Source organism: Somniosus microcephalus, chromosome 19 (assembly GCF_052327205.1).
Source record: "Somniosus microcephalus isolate GS21.2 chromosome 19, FLI_Smic_1.0, whole genome shotgun sequence".
In the NCBI taxonomy this organism is placed as follows: Eukaryota; Metazoa; Chordata; class Chondrichthyes; order Squaliformes; family Somniosidae; genus Somniosus; species Somniosus microcephalus.
In genome coordinates, this window is record NC_141005.1 from 66,773,280 (window position 1) to 66,784,512 (window position 11,233).

At 42.4% G+C, this 11,233-nt stretch overlaps 1 pseudogene across 1 annotated transcript; it reads left to right on the forward strand.

Annotated features, from left to right (window-relative positions):
- Nucleotides 1–5,419: 5,419 nt before the first annotated feature.
- On the forward strand, nt 5,420–10,967 carry LOC147104572 (immunoglobulin lambda-1 light chain pseudogene; annotated as a pseudogene). The gene is made up of 3 exons (XR_015072405.1): nt 5,420–5,456; nt 7,476–7,859; nt 10,429–10,967. The product of XR_015072405.1 is annotated as an immunoglobulin lambda-1 light chain pseudogene (transcript).
- Nucleotides 10,968–11,233: the final 266 nt, after the last annotated feature.

Here is an 11,233-nt window from a genome sequence, read left to right on the forward strand (position 1 = left end):
AGGTTGCCTGCCTTACTTCCTATGTTACATTGATGCCCAAAACAATACAGCTTCTCATTTATGCAGCACGCCCGGAATTCTTAACCATGACTCCAAAATACTGAATCAAATGTACAAGCAAGGCGTGGAATAAAATACTTCATCGTATTTCCAACTACAGCCCCTGATAATCACCATAACCGTATTCCATTTCACCTTTCAGATTGGCATACTATGGGACTTTTCTTCTCTGTGTAGCTTCAAGCCTTCCTCCCAAACGGCAGGCAGTTCTGCATTAAATATCGGACTCGTTAGTCGTCACCATCAATGGTGTCTCCCAGATAATAGGTGTCATATCAGAAAATCGCTGTGCCTTTCCTGCGATGCTCGATAGGCTTCCCCACTGTGCGCGAGGCCCTCTTTTTAAGGCAGGAGAATGGCGCGGAGAGGCGGAGACATTCAGGCCAAGATCAGCCATGATTTTATTGAATGGCGGGGTAGGCTCGAGTGGTCGAATGGCCTACTCCTGCTCTTACTTCTTATGTTCTTATGTAATATCGCTGTTAAATATCCCAGTGAAAGTTAGACCTTGTTAGATTAGGTGTAACTGGCGTTTTAAAAGCATATTGAGTTCCAAACATACATTATGGCACAACTAAATTTTTTCTCCATTATGTTAAAAATTAACGAGTATTAAGGGAGTCTCTGTGTTCCTCCAAATCTGGACACTTGTGCATCGCCCACTTCATTCACTCCACCATTGGCGGCCCCGTTTTGAGCCGTATAGATGCTAAGTTTTGAATTTCCCTGCCTGAATGTCTCCACCTCTGCGCGCCTTCCTTCTGCCTTAAAAAGAGGGCTTGCCGGCCAATTCAGAAAAAGCCGTATCAGATGACGTCAGCTGATGTCACGTCATCTGCCGGTTTTCTTAAAGGAGACATGCTCATTTTTTTTGACAGATGATTTTTCAGTGATTAACAGCATTGAGGTGCAGCAAATACTGCCAATCACATTACAAAGTTGAAATCTTGCATCCAGTCTCTCCAGAGACTTCTCCTTAGGATAAAATAGCAGGCAGGTGCAGGTGAGTTTACAGAAGCGATCCGTCACTGGTGAGAAAGCTTCTCTCAATGAGGTGAGAGTACACAAACACATCAAACCTTATTACTTACAGAAAAGTCTAAATAGATTAAAAATGATTTCCCCAACATTTTCTTACCTCTGAAACTCACCAGTGTACCATTGGATCCTTGACACCACTTCTGCAGCTGTCATCAATGCACAAACCTTACAATAGACCCACAGCATGCCACACTTACCCTGGCGTGGTGTCTGGTGGTCGGGAAGCCCGCAGTCGACCTGACAAAATTGAAAAAAGCCTGTTAACTGCCTGTTAACTATCTGTTAACAGGCAGTTAAGTGCCTATAATCATCTTCCCGCCGCTAGTTGTCGCGTCCCAGTGCAAATCGGGGACCCGACACTTGGGAAGATTGTATGGAGGCGGGTTGACAGTGGGTTCGGGATCCGCTGACAATCTTTGTAATTTTGCCAACAGTCCCACTTCCAAACCCGCCCTCTGAGCGCCGGGAAAATCCCCCCCTTTGTGTCCTCTTCACAACTTGCTTTCCCACCTATCTTTGTATCATCAGGAAATTTGGTGACAGTACACAGGGTCCCTTCTTCAAAGTCATTAATGTAGATTTTAATTGTTGAGGCTCCAGCACTGATCCCTATGGCACCCATTCGTTACAGTTTGCCAACCGGAAAATTACCCATTTATCCCGACACTTTGTTTCTGTTAGTTAGCCAATTCTCTATCCGTGCTAATATATTACCCCAACAGCTTGAGCTCTTATCTTGGGCAGTAACCTTTTATGTGGCACCTTATCAAATGGTTTCTGGAAATCCAAATTCACTACATCTACTGGTTCCCCTTTATACACGCTGCTCGTTACATCCTCAAAGAACTCTAGTAAATTTGTCAAACACAATTTCCCTTTCATAAACCACGCTGACTCTGCTTGATTGTCATCTGATTTTCTAAATGACCTGCTATTACTTCCTTAATAATGGATTCCAGCATTTTCCAAATGACAGATGTTAGACTAACTGGCCTATAGTTTCCTGCTTTTTGCTTTCATCCTTTCTTGAATAGGGGTATTACATTTACGGTTTTCCAATCCGCTGAGACCTCTCCAGAATCCAGGGAATTTTGGTAGATTACAACAAACGCAAACACTCTCTCTGCAGCCACTTCTTTTAAGACTTTAGGTTGTAGCCCATCAGGTCCAGGGGACTTGTCTGCCTTTATTCCCAATACCTGGCAGGAGAATGGCAGCAGGCGCATGTGAACATGATCACCTCCAATTTCCCCTTCAAGTCACACAGCATCTCAACATGGACACGTGTAGATGTTCCTTTATCATCGCTGCATCAATTCTTTCATTCCTCACTTCTCAGATACTCTGTCCTCCCAAATGCCTACCCAACCCTTCAGGACTCCTTGACCTTCCTACTCTCCTGCCACCGTCCGAGGCTTGCCTCCCTCTTAGATAAGACTACAGATTTCCAATGTGCCTCTCTCAGCACCCTTCGAATTGCCCATTGAGGCACTCATCCCTGTCTACTTACAAGCAGCAACCAAAACTGTCCCATGCTGTTCTTTTGTGCATCTTCTCAAACCCATCTCCTCTGCCTCCTCCATCTCCCCTCCAACAACAGGTGCGCGGAGATCATGGACTTATTCATCACTAAGTTTGAGACCATCCATTAAGCTGCCGCTGCCACTTCCCTCCCTTCTCCTAGCCCACCAGGCTATACTTCCCATAAGGTTCTGCCCTGCCCTAGCCCTGAACTTGCATATTTCTCTAGTTTCTCTGCTGTCTCTCCACATGCCATCTTATAACTCATTTGGACCATGAGACCCACCTCCTGCTCCCTGGTCTCTATTGCCACCAACCTGCTAACCACCCACATTCCCTTTCTGGCCCCTATTTTAGCTGATATTGTTAACGGATCCCTCTCCTCAGGTACTGTCTCACTGCCCTTCAAATCTGCTGTCAACTCCCTTCTCTTCAAAACATCCACCCTTGACCCCTGTGTCCTTCCAAACTACCACTCCATCTCCAAACTCCCCTTTAACTGCAAAGTCCTTAAACATATTGCTGCCTCACAAATGCGTGCCCATCTTTCCCGGAACTCCATGTTTGAATCACTCCAATCAGTTTTCTGCCCCTGCCGCAGTACAGAAACAGCCCTTATCAAAGCTGTAAATTACAACCTATTTCATTGTGACCATGGTATCCTATCCCTCCTCATCGGTCCCGAACTTTCTGCAGACTTTGACATGATTGACTACACCAGCCTCCTCCAATGCCTCGCCTCCATCATCCAGCCGACCTCGCCTCGTTCCATTCTTAATTATCCAATCGTAGCCAGAGAATCACCTGCAATGGCTACTTTTCATACTCTTGCACCGTTACCTCTAGAGTCTCCCAAAGATCTATCCTTGGCCTCCTTCCATTTCTCATCTACATGCTGCCCTTTGACAAGATCATCCGAAAACACAATGCTAGGTTCCACATGTAAACTGACGACAGCCAGCTCTACCTCACTATCAGCTCTCTCGACACCTCCACTCTCTCTAAATTATTACACATCTTGTCCGACATCCAGGACTGGAGTAGCAGAAATGTTCTCCAACTAAAAGTTAGGAAGATGCAAAAGATTTGTTTTGGTCCTCGCCACAAAATCCATTCCCTAGCCTCCCACTCCATCACTCTCCCGGGCAACTGTCTGAGGCTAAACCAGACTGTTCACAATCTTGGTGTCATAGTTCACACTGCGATGACCACAGACCCAGTCCATCACCAAAACCGTCTACTTCCAACTCCGTAACATCTCCTGACTGTCCCACCTCAGCTCATCTGCTGCTAAAACTGTCATCCATGCCTTTGTTACCACTAGACTTGACTATTCCAATGTTCTCTTGGCTGGCCTCCCATCTTCCACCATCCATATACTTGAGCTCATCCAAAACTCTGCTGCCCATATCATAACTTCCACCAAATCCCATTCACTCCTGCTGACCTACATTGGCTCCTGTATTTTAAAATTCTCATTCTTATCTTTAATTTCCTCAATGGCCTCGCCCCTCCCTATCTCTGTAACCTCCTCCAGCCCTACAATCGTCCGAGATCTTTGCACGCCTCACTTCTGTCCTTTTGCACATCCCTGATTTCCAGCACCCCTTCACTGCCAGCTATGCCAATTCCAGATCCCTAGGATCTAAGTTCGGGAATTTCCTTTTTAAATTCTGGCCTCTTGCGGAGCCTCGATTATAATCGCTCTACCATTGGCCCTATGTACTGCAATTCTCTCCCGAAACCTCTCCACCTCCCTAGCACTCCCTCCTCCTTTAAGATCCTCCTTAAAACCTACATCTTTGACCAAGCGTTTGTTCAGCTGTTCCAATATCCCCTTGTGTGAATATGTGTCAGATCTTGTTTGATAAAGCTCTTGTGAAGCGCCTTGGGACGTTTTACTACGTTAAAGGCGCTATATACCTTCAAGTTGTTGTTGTTGTTGTTTGGCAATAACTGCTGCCTTTGCCAGCGATGCCCATATCCAGAGAACGAAAGAAAAAGTTGAGAGCAGAAACAAATTCATATACTGTTTTATTTCATAGAAAGCGAACAGAGTATCAGTGAGGATCAGACTCACTTGATTTAATCAGTGCACTATTTCTTCATCTTTAATACATGAGTGGGCATTTCTGCTTGTATTCAGCAAAATGACTTCTACTTTTCTTCCTGCATTTCAACCTTTTGTGCCAGGTGAAAGTTATCCATCACAACTTTCCGTTAAATAATTTGATTATCATTATCTGTTTATGTGTTATCTAAATCCAAGTTAACAGATGAAATGGAAGGATCCGACAACTGCTTTTAGGCACCCTGGACCTGGATTTCCCAACACAGTGGGTGTGAGGTATGTATTGATTGCATATATAGGCTAAAGAATTGTTTGTCGGCTATGATCTTCAAGACTTGATATTACCATATTGACTGCCATTCCTCTTATTTTTAAAACTTATACGACTACACTTTGCTTTAGAAATCCAATTCTTTCTGTGGAGAAATGGCTGAAAATGAACCCTGAAACGTACTACTTATATTGATTAGTTACCCAGTTTATGATAAATTAAAATTAAAGGGGCATTTCTAATTCATCCACATTCAATTGTTGATCGAACGGCAATGGTAACTGTAGTTTCAAGTGATAAAGAAAGATCAATAAACCCCTCATGCCTCACATAAAGCTTGGAATGGAGAATACTCATGCGAGATTTTTTTCATTAATGGTCGGTGATATAATTGTAGCTACGGATAATTTTTGCGTAAAACGGGTCCGTGTGATGATACACTTATGGTATAACAAATGACGCTCAAGCAAAATACCATAGGGTCTAAATCTGGTAAATATTCGCAGGACGTGTATATTATTATAATTATTTTTTAATCCTGCTGCAATAAACTTGTGTCTCAGATTGCCTTTTCAATGTGCAATTCTGTGCAGATTCAGATATATCTGTGATATTAATATTTAAATAAACTGTAAAGATGTGAACAGGTGCCAATAAGAAGAAACGGCAGTGTGAACTGCATAATGCACTTTTTGCTTTCAGCCGGTTGATTGGCATGGGACGTCCCGGCTTAAGAATCAGCCAACCAGTAAAGTCAACGATGCCTGTGTGACATATTCTGTAACCAGGGGACTCGAATGAGATGAATGAGACAGTTATGTAAAGAAGCCTGTGGTTTGGTTTCAGACGATTACTGAATGATACAGCAAAAATGAGGTCATAGACCTGCACATTTCCCCACTTCACGTATTTAATCTTTTGAGATTATTATTCAATTTTCTTCCACCAACCTTTCAGGCAGTGCATTCCAGATTATAACAAATTGCTACTTGGTTTTTTTCTCACGTCCCCTCTGGTTCTCCTGCCAATTACCTTATATCTGTGTCCTCTGGTTACTAACCATTCTGCCACTGGAAACAATTTCTCCTTATTTACTCTATCACCAACCGTCATGGTTTTGAACACGTCTATCAAATCTCCCCTTAAGGTTTTCTGCTCCAAGGAGATCAACCCCAGTTACTCTAATCTCTCCACGAAACTGACGTACTTCATCCCTGGTACCATGCTAATAAATCTCCTCTGCACCCTTTCTAAGCTCTTGACACAATATTCCAGCTTAAATTCTTTGCTTTTGTACTCTATACTTCTATATATAAAGCCAAGAATCTCATATGCTTTTTTGACAGCTTTCCCAACTTCTTCCGCTACCTTCAAAGATTTGTGTATGCATACCGCTAGCTCTCTCTGATCCTGTACCCCTTTTAAAATATTACCATTGACTTTATATTGCGTCTCCTCATTCTTCCTACACAAATGAATGAATTCACATTTCCCTGTGTTAAATTTAATCTGCCATTAATTTGCCGATTTCTCCATCCGAATGTGAATTATTTCAGTTCCGTGTAATTTCAAATCGCACAAGGTATAACAAACCCAAAGGTAAACCACTGCTTCAGAATATTAGAACAGGAATAAGGTCAGTGTCAAAATGTTTACTTTTTTCCTGCTAAATTATCTGATGTTTGTATTGAAGAAACAGTTATCAATGTGTGGTATAAATTAGATTAAAGCTTTCACTTTAAGATATTCTCACGTAAGTGCACCTGGCAGAGAATGCTCAAATACACCACAGTGCGCTAACATCTTTGAGTAGGTCATAAAAAGTTACTTCATTGTAAAGATAATATATCATCATGCTACTTTCTCTAGGAATGTAGCTGAATTTCTGCGGATTGATCTCTAAGTGTGTGAGGATTGTCGTTATATATTGCACAGTTAGAACAGCACTGTCTTTAGAGGGGCGCAAATAGCGATTAAAGTTGCTTTCTATCTGACATGTGTAACAGGAAAGAACAAAAATATATACCTTGCGAATTTGTGAAAAATAATGAGATCTTTACGCTGTTTACGCAATTATAAATTTCAACACGTTAATGTACTTATTAATAAATCCGGTGCATGATGTGCAACATCACACTATCGTTCGATTCTGTTAGCCAATGTCCCCTTCTCCAGTTTGGAAGTCTTGTGACATGGAGGCCTACTCATAGATGCTAAATTGGGGTTCAGAATGTCAGCGGTCATTTGCATAATTAACGAACACGTGGTAATACGCCTTCATTCTTAACATTGATAAGACAAGGCGAGCCTGGTAAACATTAATATCTTCTGCCTGCAATCTGCCGAGGTTTCTGAGCCGAACTGAATTCATGATGTCTGAGTGGGTGCGGGTCATCACATCGTTAATTATTTTGCGCAGTTTGTAAGTATTCAGCAAACGTTTCGTTACAGCCATTGTGATTAATCTTTTGTTGTATAGAGATATAAAGTGACGATATTAATCATATGAAGCCCAGCCTCTAATATTGCTTCATCTTTTTATAGGTTCAAACGCGCAGATTACGTTAACTCAACCGCAATCATTACCCATCGCGCCGCAAGGAACGGTGAAAATAAGCTGCAGTGTGTCTGGGGGTAGTTTGGGAAACTCTTACATAGGATGGTACCAGCAGAAACCCGGGAATGCTCCTCGATTTCTACTCTATCATGATCTTAACAGTGAAACCAAGGGTTCCGGGATTCCTGATCGATTCTCTGGAAGGAGTCAATCGTCAACCAACGCCGCATATTTAACCATCAGCGGGGTTCAACCCGAGGACGACGCCGATTATTATTGTGGTTGGTGGAGCTCCGGCGTATTGTACTTCGGTGGAGGCACCAAGCTGACTGTTCTGAGTAAGTAGCTTTTACTAGATTGGTTCTGTACAATTGCTATTGCATTTTTTAAATTTTATGCAATAGTCAAATACATTCTCACTTGAATTATTAATGTAATAATTTGAGGCAAATGAAACAATTGGTGCTGTAGGTTACAACCAAGGTTTAAACAGTGTGATTGGTTTATTAGGGACTTAAAACAATCACATTTTCAAATCTTAAGGGAAACAATGGGTTAATTCTATGATTAGTTTCACCTTTCAATCAGAGATAGTTAACAATAGAAATGGTTCGTAGATTGTAAAAATTGGTGTTAAAAACATCATTAAAAGTGTCGCACGAACAGCAAGTATACAAAAACAGAGAGTCAAACAGACGGAGAGATAAAGAGTAAGAGAGAGAGACAGAGAGAAAGACAGAGAAATAGAGAGGGGTAGACAGATACAGAGAGCGAGAAAAAGTAAAAGCATATCGGTGTCTCCCTTAACTTCTGGTGGGCTGAGAAATTTTAACAGATGTTAATTTCGTATGAGGAGAGTAATAATCACCAGGAGCTTGTCTAATATCCCCAGATAACACCGAGCTCAAGATATACTTTCGATAACAGGTACTGTTTCTCACCAGGAGAAAGGTTCGCTATGTGTCACGAATTTCTTTAATAAAGAGAGGGTTTGTGATTGTATTACATATAGAGCTCAGAGAGAAAACTCTTCGATACGTTAATCTGAAGTTGGCAACTTTCCTTTGATTTTACTAGTTGGATCTTAGATATATAAATGTCTGGTGGGAATTCACGGTTGCGAATTTATATATAATTTGAGTGCAAGTATCTTCTGCTTCTTAGGGAGTCCCTTGGAACCAAGGATGACTTGCTTCCACATTAAAAATGAGTTCTCAGGTGACTGATGAGTTCAATATGGGACCAGCAGACTCTGTCACAGTTGGGGCAGACGGTGGTTGAAGGGGTGGGTAGGTGGGCTGCTTGGGTTGACGTGCGCTCCTTGCGCTATCTGTGCTTGGTTTCCCTTGCTCCCAGTGAAGAGGCTCGAGGAGTTCGGCGCTTTCCCGGATGCTTCTCCTCCACTTTGTGCGGTTTTGGGCCAGGGATTCCCAGGTATCGCTGGGGATGTTGCACTTTTTCAAGGAGACTTTGAGGGTGTCCTGAAGCGTTTCCTCTGCCCACCTCGGGCTCGCTTGCCATATCGGAGCTCGGATTAGAGCGTTTGCTTTGGGAGTCTTGTATCGGGCGTGCGGACGATATGACCCGTCCATCGGAGCTGATCAAGCGTGGTCAAAGCTTTGATGCTGGAGATGTTGGTCTGAGTGAGAACACTGACGTTGGTGCGCCTATCCTGCCAATGGATTCACAGGATCTTGCGGAGGCAGCGTTGGTGGTACCTCTTCAGTGCAAGTTTGTACAGGTACATGCAATGCCTGATATGGGAGGCTGTATTGACGCCTAATTCAGACCGTAAAGCTATAATCTACAATACTGTTGGAAACATCTATTTTCTACCTTCCACGTATTATTTGGTATCAGGGTCACAAAATGATTTTGATTTCAACCAAAAGTTACTTGTCTGTATGCAAATATTAGCATGATAAACACAAAGGCATAGCATTTCCACTGAGTTTTCTCCCGGATTTCCAGCGGGACCATTGGAGTAAACCCGGCAGAAATGGTGTAAAATATATTTTTTCCAGTTTTACATATTGTTAATGTAATATTCTTCAAGGTAGCAAACATTTTACTGCTCTGTATGTGAACATAACCCTCGAGTTCTTTTACAACCACATGTTAGTCAATATTTAAAAATGATTATTCTTCTGAAATGAATCTTTGTGTGGCAGTTATTAAATCTTAATTTGATCCCTGTGTGGGAAGATTTCCTCTCTGTACTATATGTAAGGAAATAGTAAATCCCTTTGCAAAGAAAGGATTTTGGTGTGATACTGGGAATACTGATTTTAGGTTTGTTCCATAGAAAGATGTCAAATTGACAATAAAGGTCTGGCCACTGGATTCAAAGATGTGATTAGTTCTATATTACGTTGCTGTGATTTAAGGAATAAAATAAATGAAGGAACTTGCATTTATATAGCGCCTTTCATGACCTCAGAGAAATGCTACAGCAAATGAAATACTTTTGCAGTGTAGTCACTGTTGTAAATTGGAAAAGTAGCAGCCGATTTGGGCACAGCAAGGCCCCACAAATTGCAATGTGATAATGACCAGATAATCTGATTTACTGATGTTGGTTGAGGGATCAATATTGGCCAGGATACCAGGGAGAACTCTCTTGCTCTTCGAAATAGTGCCACAGAGTCTTTTACAGCCACCTGCGACGGCTGCTTAACAACAGTTTAACGTCTCATCCAAAAGACTGCATCTCGGCCAATGCATCTCTCACTCTGTACTGCACTGGAGTGACAGCCTAGTCTTTGGCGTGGGACTTGAACCCACAACCTATTGGCTCAGCGGCGGAGAGTGCTATCACTGAGCATGGAGTTGCATTGTACGTGTGTGTAATGTATATTATACGGCTGCAGAATCTTTCATTAATAAACACAATCCTTTTCATTACAGCCAGAGAGTCGTCCAGCCCTTCGGTGTCGCTTCTCCCGCCAGCGTCCGATCAGATCTCTGCAGCAAAGGCGGCGACCCTGATGTGTTTGGTGAATAACTTTTTTCCGGGGTCAGTGGAAATTTCGTGGAGCGCAGACGGCCAGATCACGGACACTGGTGTCCAGACAACTCGGACCGTACGGGACGCCGACCAGACGTACAGTGTGAGCAGTTACCTGACCCTGTCCGCCACCGAGTGGAACTCACACGAAGTGTACACCTGCGGGGTTACACATGAGTCTCTCGGGTCTCAACTCACGCAAAGCATCAAGAGATCAGGCTGCGAGTGAAAGAGAAAACCCACCCACTCGGTGCAAACTGTTATCCATCGCGCGTTTATGCTCGAATTCGGGGTTTAGTTATTGACAATGCATTACTTTCTATTTTCATGCGCCTGACCTATAATAGTGATTTAAATCTATTCACATTGTGGCAGAAACCTTTAACCTTGTAATTGTGACGTAGAAGCATTTGTTTAATAAAGAATGATATACATGTGTTATGCGGTGTGTTTTGAGTGAGTGTTGGGGAGAAGTGATTCAATTTAGCACTGAAAGCCATTTATAGCTTTGTACATGCATTGCGCTCATGAACCCCATCTTTTACATCCAATTTGACTTGATGTATATTCGTTATTACATTTCAGTAAATAACTAGCGCAAGCAGAAATCGAACATCGAAATAATTTAGTCCTCACCTTCTTCACAAATTTAACGTCAAAACCTTTTTTTTAATTAACAGTGACTTTTGATTTAATTACAACATC